Source organism: Peromyscus californicus, unplaced genomic scaffold (assembly GCF_007827085.1).
Source record: "Peromyscus californicus insignis strain IS unplaced genomic scaffold, ASM782708v3 Scaffold_3__1_contigs__length_106647218, whole genome shotgun sequence".
NCBI classification, from domain to species: Eukaryota; Metazoa; Chordata; class Mammalia; order Rodentia; family Cricetidae; genus Peromyscus; species Peromyscus californicus.
The window spans coordinates 102885113-102899930 of record NW_026294551.1 but is presented as its reverse complement, the minus strand read 5'-3'; positions in this window follow the sequence as shown (position 1 = coordinate 102899930).

Genomic DNA, 14818 nt, shown 5'->3' with positions numbered 1-14818 from the left:
CCAGGGATCTGAGGCCTTCTGGCCCCAGGCACCAGCACAGAAATGGTGCACAAATGTATATATATGCAGGCAAAACACCCAAACATGTGAAGAAAAAATTTTTGACAAGTCAACTACAAATTGGAGCTGAGAGATTTCTTGTATGGTTGTCTGGTTAGTTTTAGTAATGAGCTAGCACGTGCGTTAAAGGGTTTTATAGACTACCTCTGTGTAGTATTGCATGGTTTAATCTTGGGAGTCCAAGGCAGGTAACCAGCCTTACTTAACAGGAGAGGCTGTCAAAAGAATATAGATGCACTTGCAAGGGCACTAAATGAATTCTGTGATTGGATTATATATCTTAAGCCTTCCTGTTTTCACCCATTTGAGGCATGTGATGCCACCACCTGGCAGAATGAAATATTTTTAATTAAAAGAAAAGTTCTGTTGAGCCAGGCATGGTAACACACCTTTAATGCCAGAGGCAGGCAGATCTCTGAGTTCCAAGGCCAATATGGTCTATAGAGCGAGTTCCAGGACAGGCAGGGCTACACAGAAAGGGGAAAAAAAGCCCTTCAAGCATGTAATTGTGTGTGTGTGTGTGTGTGTGTGTGTGTGTGTGTGTGTGAGTGGTATATTAAGAGTTAAAACTCGCCGGGCGGTGGTGGCGCACGCCTTTAATCCCAGCACTCGGGAGGCAGAGCCAGGCGGATCTCTGTGAGTTCGAGGCCAGCCTGGGCTACCAAGTGAGTTCCAGGAGAGGCGCAAAGCTACACAGAGAAACCCTGTCTCGAAAAACCAAAAAAAAAAAAAAAAAGTTAAAACTCCATTTAAATATTTACTATTTGACAAAATTTCTAGTTAATAGTAACAAAAGGGCTGGAGAAGGAGCAACAGAAGGGCGCTCAGTGGTAGAATGGTTAGCATCCACAACACCTTGTTTTGAAATGGTCCTAGTTAAACACAGCCTTCTGTGATGACACAAACCTGGAAACGCAGCACCCAGCATGGTCTGGCAGAGTTGGGAGCTGACAGATGATTGCTGTGCTCAGATACACCTGGGAAATGCTGGACTAGGGTGTGTGTGAGCTGCAAGTCGCCTATGCTTAGTAATAACATCCTGGGCTGGGGATCCTGACGCCAGCATTTGATTCCAACACTCAAGATGTGGAGGAAGGAGGATCTCTGTGAGTTGCAGCACAGCCTGGTCTACAAAGCAAGTTCCAGGGCTACAGAGACCCTGTCTTAAAAAAAAAAAAAAAAATTTGACCGAGCGGTGTTGGCGCACACCTTTATTCCCAGCACCAGGGAGGCAGAGGCAGGCGGATCTCTGAGTTTGAGGCCAGCCTGGTCTACAGAGCGGGATCCAGGAAAGGCGCAAAGCTACACATAGAAACCCTGTCTCAAAAAACAAACAAAAAAAGAAAAAAAAATCTAGGTGTGGTGGTGCCTTTAGCCCTTAGTCCCAGCCCGGAGACAGGCAGGTGGATTTCTGTGAGTTTGAAGCCAGACTGCAGCCTGGTCTACAGAGGGAGTTCCAGGACAGCCAGCCGGGCTACACAGTGAAACCCTGTCTCGACAAACAAAACAAAATTACAATTGTAACATCTTTACCAAATCCTCAGCAGGTGAAGACAAGCATAAAAGCCGTCATTGTAAACCCTTCCAATTTTAGCCTTACCTTTTACACAGGACAGTCCAGCGAGGGCTCTGTGTGCACTCCTTGTCAGGACTTCCTTCCGAACAACTGAGGCATTCACATTAGTGGATGAATGAAGAAAATACTGTGTTGCATGAGCCCCCCTCCCCCTACCATGAGAGTCCATGTTGCTTCAATTCTTCAATCAAGGGCCTAATGCATAAAAATGAGGCACAGCCACGCTGACTCGCCACTGAAGGTTACTTCCTCTTGAAAATCCTCGCTGCTTTGGAAGAAACAATTTCTGGCATTTGCTGGCTTGGTTAAGAGCTACCCTTGTGCCAGGTGAGAAAGGTCACTTCTTTCGTTACACTCTCTGCACTCCGCTAGGGTTACCTGAAGGTGCCTTGAGATACCTGCTGAACTTCACAGCTTTATGCATCTATGCATATTAAGTTACAATTGGCACTTCTGCATGGGGAGAGGGTTCTTACCCATATCCCTGGGCTATTTTTCTGAAGATTCTGGACTTCTGGGGACTGAGAGATGGCTCAGCGGTCAAGAACACTTGTTCTTGTAGAGGATTCAGGTTCTATTCCCAACCCCCACATGGCTGCTCACAACACAACCTTTCATAACTCCTCCTCCGCTGCTGCCTCCTCCCCCTCCTCCCCTTCCTCCTCCTCTCTCTCCCTCCCTCCCCTCCCCACTCTCCCTCTCCCTTCCCCTCCTCCTCCTCTTTATTGGTAGTGTTTTGAGGGTTTTGTTTCTGTTTTTTGTTGGTTTTATTTGTTTGCTTTGAGAAGGTGTTTCACTGTGTACCAAGTCTGTCCTGGAATTCAAACGCCTCCTGCCTCAGTTTCCGAGTTCTGGGTTTACAGGCGCATACTGTCACTTCAGCCTAGTTCACATGAATCTTTGAAATTCACTTCTTGGATGAAGTCTAACAATAAAAACACTTCAGGGAGAAGCAGCTCCTACTTATTTCAGTGCCCTGAGTCCAGTGCTCTGTTCTTCGGAGCCTTTCCAAGTGTCTCGAAATGACCTGCTAACAATATATAAACATATAGAAACAATATCTTTTTTTTTTTTCATGAGACAAGATCTCACCATGTAACTCTGGCTGTCCTAGAACTCTATATGTAGTTCAGGCTGCCTCACAGAAATTCCTGTCTTTGCCTCAGGAGTATAGGAATGAAAGGCATGTGCCAACACACCTGACTACATGACACCTTTTTAACCACTAAGAACCACAGTGGAGCTGCGGGTGTAGCTCAGGAATAGAGGGAGGGCTTCCCTACCATGTATGAAGCCCCACCACCCACCCTTCTCACTGTAAGATTTGAGACAGGGTTTCACTGTGTAGCTCAGGCTGGTCTCGAAGTCACAGAGATCCACCTGCCTCTGCCTCCCAAGCACTGGGATCAAAGGCATGCACTACCATGGCCTGGCGAAGTCTGGCCTTCTTGAAAGGAACTCTTCTTTGAGACAGGGTCTCTCTACATTAGCCTTGGCTATCCTGGTACTCCCTATGTAGACCAGGCCATCATTGAACTCACAGAGACCTACCTGCCTCTGCCTCCCAAGCTCTGGGATTAAAGGTGTGGTCCACTATGCCCAGCCTAAAATACTGTTTTTTAAAGATTTACTTACTATTTTATGTGTATAAGTGTTTTTGCCTGTATGCATGTGAATCATATGCATGTCTGGTGCCCTTGGATAGAGGGAATTAAATCCACTGAGACTGGAGTTACAGAGGGCTATGAGCCACAATGTGGATGCTGAGAATTGAACCTGGATCTCCAGTGTGAGCAACAAGTGCTTTTAACCGCTGAGATCTCCAGCCCTTGAAAGACACTCTTGGTGCCTTGTGTAGATCACCCCTTAGAAGCACATTCTCACTGAATAAGCCTTGGACCTGAGCTCACTAGAAGCTTGAACTTGCTGGGAATTCTGAATCTTCCTGCCTCAACCTCCCAAGTACTGGGTTACAAGCATACCCCAACCACACAGCTCTAAATAAACTTGAGCTGTTTCTGACCTGTAATCTTTCCCCTTCAATCACTGCAGGAAAATAACCACAATGCACCAACCTCTTCAAATGGATGATACTAGCAGCATCCCAAGTAGGGAGGAGGAGCCTGTTCGCCGTCTGTCCCTCTATGAATGTTCCTGGTGGCACACACTAGTCCTCATCATGGGAGTGCTGACTATGATTCTGGGATTCATTCTCATTATCTACAGGTCCTCCCACCTCGTGGCTTTCTCTGTTGGAATATGCATGATAATTGCAAGCCTTGCTGCTGTTGTCCTCAGCCGAGTGTCAGTCGCGTCCAACCACACTGAGAACTTGACAGAAGGACCAGCAGGAAGGAGGGCAGAGAGTCACTTATACTCCTCCCAGACTTTGGTATTGGCCACCACCAGACTGTAACTGACTGAACTGGATATCCTAAGTCCCTTCAACTTTTAAATCTGAACACTAAATAGGAATAAAAATCGCCTTTTAATAGGTGGTTTCCTAATAAAGCACATAAGCAAAAATACCCAGAGATAAGACCTTTGTCTGATTTTGTTCCTGTTCTCTGTGGCACAATAGATTCCCTCTGAGGAACTGTCAGCAGCTGACCTCCCACTCTTTTATTCTCTCCCTGCCATCACTGAAGGCCTAGCTACTCTTCCTGGCTCTTAACATTGACTCCTGCAACTTTAAGCATATGCAAAGGAGACCCAGACAACTTACTCAAGATTGGTACCTTCTACATCTAAATACAATCCTGGACTGACAGGTGGCTCCGCCTGAGGTTGACACCCCCAGGAACCATACGGTAGAAGGAGAGAACTAACCCTGTTGTCTGACCCCCACACCCGTGCCAGTGCCGTGTCCACGCACACATAGAAATAATGGGTCTTTCAATCCTATCCAAATCTCGCATGCCCTCTTACACACTCTGAGGATCCGGACTCTGTTGCCCTCGTCTTTGTCCATGCGCTCACCGAATCTGTTTCTGCTGTGATGGGGTTATCCAGTCCCTGCTGTTCCCCAACTTCACTTTTGTCTGGTTCCACAGGGGATTCCCCTTTAGAACCACCACAGTCACACCCCTTCCACTCTTGCTAGCTCCTCGTCCCCTTCTCTGTCCCACTGAAAGTTTCCTAAGTCCTGCTTCCACATCATGTCTTTGTGTGCTGTGTGATGCAGAGTTTCATTATGGCTACTTGCATGAGCACAGTGTTTTACCAGTGGCCACAATACTGCACACACACACTGCCCCTGCAACCCTAGTTCTTCATAGGGCCTTTCCATATTCATAATGATTTGTTTGTTTTAGTTTTTCAAGACAAGGTTTCTCTGTATAACAGCACTGGCTGTCCTGGAAATCACTCTGTAGACCAGGCTGGTCTCGAATTCAGAGATCCACTTACCTCTGCCTCCTGAGTGTTGGAATTAAAGGCATATGCTGCCACTGTCCACTTTTTTATTTTTATTTTTATTTTTATGTGCACTAGTGTTTTGCCTGAGTGTATGTCTGTGTGAGGGTCCCCTGAAACTGGACTTACAGACATTGTGAGTTACTGTTGTGGCCAAGATGCAAGACCCCTGAGCAAGACCACCACAGAGCTGATATCCGATGCAAAACACACAGGGGTTTATCGATAACAAGCAAGCCTGGGCTTGGTCCGTGTCCAACACACTGGCTAGCCAGGTGAAGGAGGACGGCCCTGAGCTCTCAGGTTGAGGAGTTTTTAAAGGGAAAAACTGCAAACAGGGTGGTGCAAGCCTTGGCATCATATGATTGGGTGAAGGTGTGTAACCTTTGAATTTACTGGTTGGGGGTTACAGTTATCATTTTGGGGCAGGCCCGAACAAGTCCCAGGCTCTGTCCTTGAGCTGCCATGGGGGCTGGCTGGCCTTGCACATTCACATTGACCCATGCACGTAGCTCTAAGTTGGTGAGGGGTCCCAGACAGTAAACAACTGGCTGAACTTGAGCAGTCAGAGTACATGCAGAAAGGGAGCTACTTTTTGCTCACGGCCCTCCCAGAAACTGTTGCTTAAGTCTCAGAAAAACTGAAATTGAGGCCTGATCTCTGAGAGAAGACTAACAGCCTGTTATGGCATCTGCTTGGTCCTTTCACTACCATGTGGGTGCTGGGAATTGAACCTGGGTCCTCTGGAAGAGCAGTCAATGCTCTTAACCATCTCTCCAACCCCTCACTGTCCAGCTCTTTAATGGTTTGTTAATGGACTAATTTAAAAGATTCTGAATATATTTTTGGTTTTTTTTTTGAGACAGGATTTTTGTTTTTTTGTTTGTTTGTTTGTTTGTATTTTGTGGGGTTTTTTTTTGTGGGGGAGCAGGTTCAAGACAGGGTTTCTCTGTGTAGTCCTGGTTGTCCTAGAACTCATTATGTAGACTAGGTTGGCCCTGAACCCAATGATCCACCTGCCTCTGCCTCTGGATTGCTGGGTTCAAAGGCGTGCACCCCCACCTCCCAGCTCTAAATAGATTTTTATACAGAGGGCATCACAGCTCAGCAATCCAAATCCATATTCCCACTCACTACAAAGCATGATTTCCCACCTATCAGTGTTTTCCCAAAGTGCAGATTTCCCACTGCTGCAGTGTGCAGGTGCACTCATTGCATGGGATAGCAAGTCTATAAGATGTTACAAACTCAAGCTGGTAGTGCATGTTGGACCCGGCCTCACCTCCACCACTCCATTCTTCTGAAAATGCAGTACATACATTTGGGGAAGAGTTTCAATGTGCTCACAGGAACAACCCCATGCAGAGTCTCACACTCTTAAGAGCTCTGAGGACATCAAGTTATCATTTTTGAGAAAATGACTATCTTCTTTTTTTTTGAGACAGGGTTTCTCTGTGTAGCTTTGTGCCTTTCCTGGAACTCGCTTTGGAGACCAGGCTGGCCTCGAACTCACAGAAATCCGCCTGCCTCTGCCTCCCAAGTGCTGGGAGTAAAGGCGTGCACCACCACCACACGACTGAAAATGACTATCTTGATGACTGAAGAATATAAAATTGGAATGGCACTGCATAAGAACTTGACATGGTGGTACACTCCAGCAATCCCAGCACTTGGGAAAATGAAGCAGTAGGCTGAGAAATCCAGGTTATTCTTGGGTTTGTAGCAAATTTGAGACAAACTTGGGATGCATAAGGCCCTGTCTCAACAATGGGGGACTGGAGAAATGGCTCAGCTGTCAGGAGCACTTACTGCTCTTCCAGACCTGAGTTCAGTCTTCAACATCCATGCCAGGTGAACCAGAACCTACTCCATCCAGCATGGGTCAATAGGTGGGCCTTCGTGGGTTGTGGAGGGAATGCAGAACAAACACCTAGACACATGGGAAAGGTAGGTTCAGGTAGTCTGGACTCTCGGATGGAGGAGCCTCAGTGCCCCAGAAACTCAGCATGTTGATTGCATACAGATGAGCAAGAAGGCAGGTTTAGTCAATCTTGGTAGGATTGCACTCTGTAGGGGAGCATTCTTCAGGCTGTAAATATCCAGGGGTTAAACTCTGGTAAACACTATCTACACACAACTATCAACATCAGCACATGGAGCAGAGGAAGGCTTTGCCGTCTCTCTGAGCCTCACAGGCCCAGGGGAGGAGCTTTTTGTCATTTTCCCACGAGATGGAGGGTCCTTGACATGGCTGGCTCATCTCAACTGACACTTTAACTCTGTACTTCACTCACTCAGAACTCCTCCATTTCCCATAACAATTACATGTAGTTCTGGCTGCAGGGGCTCTGATGACCTCTTCTGGCCTCCACTGATACCCCCACACATGTGCATACACACATATATGCACACACATACACATAAATATAGTTTAAGGCCAGAGAGATGGTTCAGCAGCTAAGAGTGATTATTGCTCCTCCAGAGGATCATCTGTCCCCAGCAACCACGTGGTGGGAGTTCACAATCACTTGTAGCCTCAGCTTCCAATGCTCTCTTCTGGCTCCTGTGGGCAGCCACACTTACACATACAGACACATACCTATGGAAAAAAATCAATACAGAGATAGAGATGACTTAGTGGTTAAAAACATTTGCTGATCTTGCAAAGGACCCATGTTCAATTCCCAGCACCCATGTGGTAGCTCATAACTGTAACTCAGTTCCAGATGATCCCACACCCACTTCTGACCTCCTTGGGCACATGGCACACTTACATATATGCAGTCAAAATACTCATAAAATCTTCTAAAACATCACTATGCACTAGCCAGTTGGCTCAGTGGGTAAAAGTGAAAGTCATTGTCTCATAAGCTGGATGGCCTGAGTTTGTTACCCAGAAACAACCAAAAAGCTGGCTGAGGATGTGGCTCAGTGGCAGGGCACTTGTCTAGTATGTGGACCCTAAGTTCAATTCCCAGAACAAGTGATGGGGGGAAATAGTCTTATGGGCTAGTATTATCTGCATTTGGGAAGCTGAGGAGAAGGATTGTGAGTTTGAAGGCAAACTGAGATACATAGCTGGACGGTCTGTAAATAAACAATATATCAGAAGCTACCATCGTGCTCCTGGAAAACTCTGTAAGAAAGCTTTCAGAGTTTAATGGGGAAACAGTTTTTAACATTTTGATGTTGAACTTGTTTAGTTCACTTCTTTTTTTTTTTTTTTTTTTTTTTTTGGTTTTTCGAGACAGGGTTTCTCTGTGTAGCTTTGCGCCTTTCCTGGAACTCGCTTTGGAGACCAGGCTGGCCTCAAACTCACAGAGATCCGCCTGGCTCTGCCTCCCGAGTGCTGGGATTAAAGGCGTGCGCCACCACCGCCCGGCGTTTAGTTCACTTCTTTTCTTGAAATTCTCCTTTCCTATGTCCTGAACTTTACATTTGACCTGTAATATTCTACTTAGGTCTTCTGCCTTCAAGAGCTACCCCCCCCCCACCTCTCTTTCTTCCTTGAGGGTCTCATGTAGCCTATGTTGGTCTCAAATTTTATGCAGCTAAGGATTATCTTGAATTCCTGATCCTTAAGCCTCTACCCCTCAAATGCTAGCATTACAGGTGTGTACCACCATGTCTGTTTTTCTGTGGTTCTGGGAATTGAACCCAGTGCTTCCTGTATACTAAGCAAGCTCTCGATGGAGACATATTTTCAGGCACTTTTTTTTGTTTTTTTAGACAGTGCATCCCTATGTTTCTTAGGATGGCGTAGTATTTATTATCCTCCTGCCTTGGCCTCCAGAGTGCTGGGATTATAGGCCCAAGTCACAAACATTAGCAAGAATAAATTCTTGTTCTGGGACTGGTCATACAGGTCTATGATCCCACCTACTCAGGAGGTCTGAGTCAGGAGGTCTTATGCTACAGACTGAGTTTAAAGTCATCCTGGGTAACTTAGTGAGCTCCATTAGGAAAAAAAAAAAAAAGCAGCCAAGCAGCCAGGCAGTGGTGGTGCAGGCCTGTAAGTAATCCCAGCACTCAGAAGGCAGAGGAAGGCAGATCTATGTGAGTTTGAGGCCAGCCTAGTCTACAAAATGAGTAACAGGACAGTTAGGACTACACAGAGAAATCTGTCACACAAAAAAGTGCATAGCGATGATAAATTTAATTCAATAGTTATATACATTTCGATTGGCTTTGAAAATTATAAATTTATAAACTCAAGTTCCATTTGCTTTTGGGATACCATCTTACAAGGACTCCAATTTGAGTAAGGCTCGTTAAGGAAGGGAATGGCTCAGTTGCCTTTAGCCTACTGGCTATGGGTGGGTTAGGACCTCTGTTCGTCTTTTCTGTGTTGAACACACAGATTGCAAGCCCAGCGCCACTTTGAGATCTTTGGCAGCAGTTAACTCTGCAACTCACACACAATTGAGCCTGTATGGTAATGAGTATTTGGAGACGAGTAATGCCTGGGGGGCGCTCACCAACCTAAGACAGAGCGCCTGTGTGGCCTGGGCAGGTGTCTGTCTCCATGACTGGTAAGGTGACCTGCTGACGTCCCATGCAACCTAAGTCAGAAGCTCATTTTTCAGTAAAAGGGGGACCTGTAGGGGCCTGGCCCCCATTTTGGGTAACTGTTGCCTTGCTTACTGACCTTGACCTTGATATCCTCCCTATGCTAATTCCCTGCCAGGTTCCATGCTCCTGAATGCTTAAGGGAAGTTCCTTGTCTGTGTATCCTGCATAATCGGCGTTAACAGCTTAGATGCAAGATTGTAAAACATCGGTAGTGAACTTCTGCCCTCCGGGGTTCTCCCATTGTGCTGTAAGCCTGTATTCAAGACCTCCTCCCTCCAATAAAAGGCATTCAGAATTAAAAAAAAAAAAAAAAAAAAAGATAAGCCGGGCGGTGGTGGCGCACGCCTTTAATCCCAGCACTCGGGAGGCAGAGCCAGGCGGATCTCTGTGAGTTCGAGGCCAGCCTGGGCTACCAAGTGAGTCCCAGGAAAGGCGCAAAGCTACACAGAGAAACCCTGTCTCGAAAAACCAAAAAAAAAAAAAAAAATCAAAAAAAAAAAAAAAGATAAAAAAGTGATTGTTCCTTTCTTTGTAAAAAAAAAAAAAGAATTTATACTGTATCAAGCTGATAATAGAAAAATAAATAAATAAAAATGAAAAAAAAAGTGCATAGTGCTCAAGTTCAGGTCCCAGCACCCATTAGGATGCCTCACAACCGCCCTTGTCTCCAGCTATGGGGACCTGACACTTGTGACTTCCAGTGATACTTGTGTTCACATGCACATAATCTGCCCCTCCCAACAACTAAAAAGATTTATTCCTTCACTATTCTTTGTAAATTGTGTGATGAATTATAACAACCCAGATTTTGCTTTCTGAAATTGTGTTTTTAAGAAAAATCTATTTCTGTGGGCATTAACCGCTTAGATGCAAGATTGTAAAACATCAGTAGTGAACTTCTGCCCTCCAGGGTTTGTGCTGTAAGCCTGTATTTAAGACCTCCTTCCTCCTTCAATAAACGGCATTTGGCATTAAAAAAAATCTATTTCTGTTAGAACTTTTATGAAAAAAATAAAATATATTTTTATCAAATTCTAAAAATTATATAAATATAAACAAATCTTGATTTTTTTTTTTTTTGGTTTTTCCAGACAGGGTTTCTCTGTGTAGCTTTGCGCCTTTCCTGGAACTCACTTGGTAGTCCAGGCTGGCCTCGAACTCACAGAGATCCGCCTGGCTCTGCCTCCCGAGTGCTGGGATTAAAGGCGTGCGCCACCACCGCCCGGCGATTTTTTTTTTTTTTTTTTTTAAACTGGGTGTGGTGTAGTGCACCTGTAGTCCCAGCACCCGGGAGGCAGAGGCTGGGGATCTCTGTGAGTCTGAGGCCAGCCTGGTCTACAGATTGAGTTCCAGACTGGTCAAAGCAACAGAGAGAGACCCTGTCTCAGAAAAATAAAACATATTTAGAAGGGGTTCTGTGAGAACCCACAGAGTTCCTAGTGAGATCTGAGCTATTTTTACCAGCAGGGCTGCAGAAGAGGATGATTGGACCACGGGCCTGGGTACAGGTGTTTGGTTTATCTAGCAGCGGGAGGTCTTTTGCCTCACCCCTAGGCATTGTTATAGAAAGCCTTTTGAATAAAGTTCTGGGCCCACCCGAGGCTCTCCTGTGTTTCTATCTGTTTCTCTCCCCTCTATATTTCTATCTAAGTCACTTATCCCTCACTCCTCAAGAGTACCCTGGGGGGACAAGGTGGAGGCTGGTACCCCACAAATGGCACTATGAACAGGAACCAGGGACCTGGCAAAAGGAGAGAGGGAGTGTCTTGGGTACAAGGAAGCATGTTGATAAGAAGGAATTTAAAAATGAAGGCGACGGTATTTTATTCTTGGGAGTGAAAGTGGCTGAAAGATGCCCAAGTGAGATTGCAGCATATATCTCTTTCTATCTAGATTTCTTTCTTTTTCTCTCTCCCTTAATCTCTATCTACTAAAATTAGGTTTAAAAATGGTAGTATAAGTAAGTCATAGAAATGTAGGCTTAGGTATATTAGGGTAGAATAGGCTTTAGGTATACAGATATTGTATAGGCTTAGTAGGAAGGAACTTAGTGTAGGCTTAGAAATTCCCTAGTGCCAGACCTGGGACAGAGAAAGTGGCATCCATGGCAGACTGAGCTTGGCAGTCTGAGCAGCTTCAGAAGCTCCAGAAGCCACCAACAACAGCGGACGCCAGGGCCAGCTCAAGCAGCAGTGGCCGGGTATTGGCGGCTGAGACCCGAGGAGCACCAGTACAGCGCAGGTGGCAGACACCTTAGAGACAGTGTGAGTAGCGAGGGTCTGCAAGCTTTCTGCCGTGAAAAAGCTGCGGTGAGGAGTGGAGATGCCGTGCCCTGAGAGAGGCAAACAGCAGCAGCGGCCAGACTCCGGACCCCAGCTGGAGCAGGTCTATCTGTCCCGGCAGCAGTCCCTGGCGGCTGGAGCTCGGCGGAGACGCCTCGGGAGAGGCAGGAGCACCAAGCTGGAGAGAGAGCACCGAGTGCCATGGCAGCTGTGCCAGAGACAAAGCCCCCATAGAAAGATGTCCTTGGGGCACACGCCAGGAGAGTCAGAGAACAGGTGCTGAGTCTGAGTGCCTTCCGGGAACATCGGGGAGCCTGAAGCTGCGTTTAGCAGAGCGTGGGATGCGAGGAGCACGGGCAGAACAGGTAATGCAGCCGGGGTGCAGCAGCTGGGACTGGCTATGGCTGCGTTTCTTACCGGACCCCGGGTGCTGAGAGAGGCGCTTCATAGTAGCAGGGGCGGCTTCTTGAGTCCCTGTGGTATGAGGTAATTGAAAGCCCTCAGGGCCTCGGGACACAGGGGTTACAGGAGGAACAGACTGGGACTGTGAAAGCTGTGAAAGCCAGGGGCCAAAGCCTTGCAGTTTCTATTTGCTGGCTGTTAGAAAGTCTCGTTTGAGCCGGGCGGTGGTGGCGCACGCCTTTAATCCCAGCACTCGGGAGGCAGAGCCAGGCGGATCTCTGTGAGTTCGAGGCCAGCCTGGACTACCAAGTGAGTTCCAGGAAAGGCGCAAAGCTACACAGAGAAACCCTGTCTCGAAAAACCAAAAAAAAAAAAAAAAAGAAAGTCTCGTTTGAAAGAACTCTGCCCCAGCCAGCTAATAGCTTTTATCCTGAGGCAAGGTTTCTCCGGAAAGACTGCCATAAAATTTGCTGAGTGAAGTTTCAGCAACGCTTGTTTGAACTGGAATTGATAACTGCAAAAAGTTTTTGGTTGTGGGTTTCTTCATATTTGGAAGACTGGTACCAGAATTGAGTTTTTGAACTTTTTGAACTTATGAGGTGGACAGGAGTGATTCAATTGCAATGGGACAATTTTGACTTTTCTTATGTATATAGAGTCTATTCATGCACTGTTTTGTGTTAAAAATGGAACTGTTTAAATGGAAAAGTGTTTTTTTCTCTCAAGCTCAAGATACAGCTGAAAAAAATTATAAAGGGGGGTTAGGGATTTAGCTCAGTGATAGAGCACTTGCCTAGCAAGTGCAAGGCCCTGGATTTGGTCCTCAGCTCCAAGAAAGAAAAAAATTATAAAGGGGGAGTTAATATTCCTCAGTCTATATAATTATAAAAAATATTTTCTTGTCTCTTGAGAGGACTGATATCAAGTTGTGTTAATGTACCCTATGTTTTGTATAGTTCTATTAAGAAACTGCTTTTGGATTTTTGCTAAAATTTTTAAAGTGTTAATGGTTATATTGAGAGTTTGCTTTTGGATGTAGGTTTATAGGAATTGTAATTGTGTATAGTAATATTTATGTTAGTTATTATGTTAATCTATTGATATTGATGTGCCATGGTTTGGGGAAGCTAAGGGAGTGTTTGATGCAGATGCATTAGAAGTTTACCCTATGTTTTGTTAGCAAGAAATGCAAATGGTTCTATTAAGAGATTGCTTTAAAGTTTATTTTTGCTAAAGTTTTTAAAGTGTTAATGGTTCTATTAAGAGTTTGCTTTTAAGTTTGAGAGAATTGTAATTATGTATAGTAATATTTATGTTAGAATTACATTAACCTGCTTATGTTTGAAGCTAAGGGAGTCTTTAAGTTTGACACAGTTACAGTTGGAGTTGGATTTATTTGATGCAGTTGCATCAAGAGTTTATTGGTTTAAAAAAGGGCTTGGTGCAGCTGAGACTGCTGTAGTCACCTTAGACCCATTCCAAAAAAAGGATATTCCATCTGTATCATCCTCCACTCCTTCACTGGGAGGTGTGACAGCTATGGAGATTGCTGTGAGCTCTTAATGGGGAGCCCTTTAAAATATTAAGAAGACGGACCTGTAGGAGCCCACAGAGGTTTCCTAGTGATATCTGAACTTGCTTTACCAGCAGGGCTGCAGAAGAGGATGATTGGACCACGGTCCTGGGTACAGGTGTTTGAAAGAGTCTACACTTGGTTTATCTAGCAGGGGGAGGTCTTTTGCCTCACCCCTAGGCATTGTTATAGAAAGCCCTTTTGAATAAAGTTCTGGGCCAGTGAATAAGGAGCTAGGCCCTCATGAGGCTCTCCTGTGTTTCTGTTTCTCTCCCCTCTACATTTCTTTCTTTCTTTCTTTTTTTAGATTTATTTATTATGTATACAATGTCCTGTCTGCATGTAATGCCTGGCACCAGAAGAGGGCGCCAGATCTCATTACAGATGGTTGTGAGCCACCATGTGGTTGCTGGGATTGAACTCAGGATCTCTGGAAGAACAGCCATTGCTCTTAACTGCTGAGCCATCTCTCCAGCTCTCCCCTCTACATTTCTAACTAAGTCACTTATCCCTCACTCCTCAAGAGTACCCTGGGGAAAAAAAGTGGGGGCTGGTCCCCCACAGGGTTCTGTGCAAAAATCAGCTCCTCGGTGTTTAAAGGTGTTTTACTGCTCACGATTCTATCAGCTCTTCATCTACTTAATGTCATCAGGAAGCCAGTACTTTCTTAAGCCACTCTACTGTGGAGATAGGTCTCCACTGGAAAGGCTGCTTTTGCTTGTAAGCAGTCTGAACTGTGCTCAGCTTGTCTTCCTGGAAGGGTTCTCCCTGTGACATCTCCATCTTCTTTCTTGTGGTCATTGTCCCCTGGCTTTTCTCAGATCCTACCCCTCTTTGGTGTGCTTCCTCATGGGCTTTCCACTTCTCACACTGACCTCATTTTTTAAGATTTTTTTATACTTTAATTTTTTGAGACAAGGTTTCTCAAAAAAAAAAAAA